This window comes from Orycteropus afer, unplaced genomic scaffold (genome assembly GCF_000298275.1).
Source record: "Orycteropus afer afer isolate SDZICR_OR568_19922 unplaced genomic scaffold, OryAfe1.0 scaffold00009, whole genome shotgun sequence".
Taxonomy (NCBI): domain Eukaryota; kingdom Metazoa; phylum Chordata; class Mammalia; order Tubulidentata; family Orycteropodidae; genus Orycteropus; species Orycteropus afer.
The window spans coordinates 535,285-539,754 of record NW_006921596.1 but is presented as its reverse complement, the minus strand read 5'-3'; positions in this window follow the sequence as shown (position 1 = coordinate 539,754).

Here is a 4,470-nt window from a genome sequence, read left to right as displayed (position 1 = left end):
GGAGAAAGAAGGGCTGCTTATGCACAGGAGACAGCTCAGGGGGCAGGAGTGTATGGAGGGATGGACACAGGGAAGAGGTAACTATAGGGAGGAAGTAAGAGGGGAAATGTTGCATTGTGGTAAATTGTGGTCATTGCCATGAGACAAAGTGTATGTGAACTGCTGTATGGAAAGTGCATTTGCTTTGTAAAGTTTCACCCAAATCACACACACACACACACACACACAAAGAGAAAACCAAATTAAAAAAAAAAAAGCGTTTAAGATCCCTGTCACTACTCACCAAAGTAGGTTGTAGAATAAGATTGTCATGTACAATGTTGTGTCAATTGAGCATGATGTCACCCGAGAGTATGGTCCCAAGTCTGCAGGCCCAGTGATTCTCTCTCTCAAAGTGTTTTGTTGTCTCTGAGAAGACATTCTGTTTTCTGTTGCTTCTGTAATATATGTGTCTAGTTTTGTAGCACAAGTGTATATGTAAGATTATCTGCAGATCTATCTTTGATCTAGGGTATATTTCTGTTCACCTGCCCCATCTGGTCTTCTGACCTGTCTATGCATTTATCCATAGCCTGGTGTTTGGTGCTAGTGCCAATGCAGTATTGTGCATGTGCTAGTATTTGCCTCTGTTGTCTGTATCTTATGTGCACCTTTCAATGTCCTTCTTTTCCACAATGCCATGCGTTTCACAATCTTTCCATACTGTCTCTCCCCTCACCCAAATCAACATGTGATCCCTAACTAGTCTGAAATTTTCTCTCCTTTTCCCTCCCATCCCTGGTAACCAATAAAGTATATTTCCTTCCCTGAGTAAACCTTTCCTTGACTTTTTACAATAATGGGCTCATAATATTTGTCATTCTGTGGATGACTTATTTCACTCAGCACAATGTCCTCCAAAAGAGCTCTGGTGGTGTAGTGGATAAGCACTTGGCTGCTAACCAGAGGTCAGTGGTTCAAACCCAGTAGCCACTCCATGAAAGTGACATGACATGACATAACAACAGTGGCCATGACTGAGTTTGGAATAAGGCAGGGGCACCTCACATAGATAAGAAAATGGGTGGTAGGCAATCTACTTCCATAAAGATGTATAGCCTTGGAAACTCAATGGGGTCTCTATGAGTCAGAATCAACTAGAGAGTGGTTAAGTTTTTTTGTTTTGTTTTGTTTTGAATGTCCTCCAAATTCATCCATGTTGTGAAATGATTTATGATTTGTGTATTCTTCATCGTTTTTTAATGTTGCATAGTATTCCATTGGGAGCTCTGGTCATATAGTGCCTAAGGCATTTGACTGCTAACCAGAGGCTGGAGTTTCAAACCTACCAGCCACTCCTCAGAAGGAAGACTGGGCAATCTACTTCAGTAGAGACACCGCCTCAGAAACCCAAGTAGGGATTGCTATGAGTTGGATTTGACTTGACAGTAGTGAGTTTTTTTTTTTTTTAGTATTCCATTGTGTGAATGTACCATAGCTTGGTTATCCATTCATCTGTTGAAAGACATTTAGGTTGTTTCCATCTCTATGCTATAGTGAATTGTGCTGCAATGAACATGGTAGTGCGTACGTCTGTTCATATCCTATCTCTCACTTCTTTAGGATATATTACTAGTAACGGAATAGTTGGATCAAATGATATTTCTATTTTCAGTTTTTTAAGGAAATTCCATATCATTTTGCATAATGGTTGTCCCATTTTGTAGTCCCACCAGCAACGTATGAGAGTTCCAATCTCTCTGCAACTTTGTCAGGATTTTTTTCTTTTCTGTCTTGTTGAACTTTGCTATTATTGCTGAGGTGAGATGATATCTCATTGTTGTTTTGATTTGCATCTATCTGATGGCTGATGATCATGAGCATTTCCTCATGTGTTTGTTGGCCTCCAGTATATCTTCTTTAGTGAAGTGTCTGTTCATGTTCCTTGCCCATTTTTTAATTAGGTTTTTTGTCTCTGTGGTGTTGAGGTGGTGAAGTTTTCTATAAATTTTGGAGATAAGTCCTTGTCAGATATATCATAGCCAAATATTTTTTTCTTAATCTGTAGGTTCTCTTTTTACCCTTATGGAGAAATCCTTCAATGCACATAAGAATTTAATTTTTAAAAGGTCCCAATCATCTAGCTTCTCTTCCACTGCCTGCACATTTTCTGTTATGCTTGATAGTCTATTCATGCCATACATTAGGGCCCCTAGATTTGCTCCTATTTTGTCTCTGATGAGCTTTATAGTTTTGGGTTTTACATTTAAGTCTTTGATTCAACTTGATTTCATTTTTGTGTATGGGGTGAAATATGGGTCTTGTTTCATTTTTCTCCAAGTGGATATTCAATTTTGCCAGCACCATTTGTTAAAGAGGCTATCTCTCCTCCATTTAATGGGTTTTGGTCCTTTGTCAAAGATCAGCTGTCCATAAATGAATGGGTCTATTTCTGGGTTTTTTATTATGTTCCATTGGTCTGTCTATCATTGTACCAATTCTACACTGTTTTAACCACTGTGGCTGTATAGTAGGTTTTGAGATCCATGAGTGTGAGACCTCCTACTTTGTTTTTCTTCTTCAGCAGTGCTTTGTTTATCCAAGGTGTCTTTCCTTTCCATGTGAAATTAGTGCTTGATTGTTCCATGTCCTTAAAAAATATTGATGGAATCTTGTCCAGGATTGCATTGAATGTGTAGATTGCTTTTGGGTTTATGTGGTGTATTACTATTTTGTTTACCTCTGTATTGGTCTAACAGAAGATATACCACAAACAGGATGGCTTGATGAAACAGGAGTTTATTCTCTTACAGTTTGGAGGCTTGTGGTAGGTAAATTTGTATGTCAAGTTGGCTAGACCTGGTTGAGTGGTTGTTGTTTGTTGTTGTTATGTGCCATCGAGTCAGACCTGACTCATAGCGACCCCTCCTTGGGTTTCCGAGGCAGTATCACTACAGAAGTAGATTGCCCCATCTTCCTTCCGAGGAGTGACTAGTGGGTTTGAGTGATAAGATTGGTAATTATCTCCATGGTGGAATGTATTGGAGCAGCTGAGTAGCTGCTTTAGGGATGTGGTCTGCTTCTCGTATATAAGTAACAGCTTTGGGAATGGTCTCTAGCTTATGGCACACTTGAAACCTGCATGTAGCCGTGTCATTGTTCAGCAGCCTGCCATGCTCTTTTGACCTTGGGACTTTCAATGGACTTGAATTAATGGCCTGCCATGTGGTTTGGTAACATCAGGACTATGCCATTTTATTTGTTGACCTTGGGCTTGTCAGTCTCAGCAGCCAATAGCTTCCTGAGTGAAGAGATGCCTAGCTTCAGTGGGCCAAGAGCAAGAGGCAGAGCTGAAGCCTAAGGTCAAGGGGCTTTCACACAATCCCTAGAACCTGACAATTTGAACTCAGACTTCCAGCCTCCCAAATTTTAAGAATAAGCTCATGTTTGTTAAGGCCATCCCACTTGTGGTATATTCTTGTCAGAGTAGCACCAGGTAACCAGAACAAGTCTTTAAGTCTGAGTTCAAAATGGCAGGCTCTAGGGGCTGGGTGAAAGCCCCTCTACCTTGGGCTTTAACTCTACCTCCTGCTGCCAGTCCACTGGAGCTTGAGGCATTTTCTTCACTCAGCTGCTGGCTGCTGAGGCTGACAAGCCCGAGGTTGACAAGTAAAAAGGCACAGTCCTATTGTTACCAAACTACACGGCAGGCTGTTAATTCAAGTCCACTGAAAGTCCCAAGGTTGGCAGAGTGTGGCAGGCTGCTGAACGATAACACAGCTACGTGCAGAGTTTAATTATGCCATAAGCTAGATACCATTCCCTAAGCCTTCTCTTTATATACAGGAAGCAGACAACAGCCCTAAGGTGGCTACTCAGCTGTTCACAGTACATTCCACTATGGTGTTGATTACCAGTCTCATCATGGGGAATACTACATCCAGCCACTCAACCAGGCCCAGCCAAGTTGACACACAAACTTAACTACCACAATTACATTGATTGGTTTTTTGATGTTGCATACTTGGTATGAAACCCACTTGGTCATGATGTATTATTTTTTTGATATGTTGTTGGATTCTTTGGATAGGATTTTTTTTTTTTTTTTTGGGCAATGATATATTGAACAAGGGGTTAATCTCTAAAACTTACAGAAAACTGCAACATGTTAACAACAAAGAAACAAATAATCCAATTAAAAAATGGGCAGAGGACATGAACAGACACTTCACCAAAGAAAGCATTCAGGCAGCTAACAAACATGAAGAAATACTTATGATCATCAGCCATTAGAAAGATGCAAATCAAAATAATGAGATACTAGGATCGATGTGGTGTTGTGGTGTTCTCCTGTTGTTGTTGTTGTTGTTGTTGTTATTTGCCATCGAGTCAGCCCCAACTCATAGTGACCCCTCCTTGGGTTTCCGAGGCAGTATCACTATGGAAGTAGATCGCCCCATCTTCCTTCTGAGGAGTGGCTGGTGGGTTTGA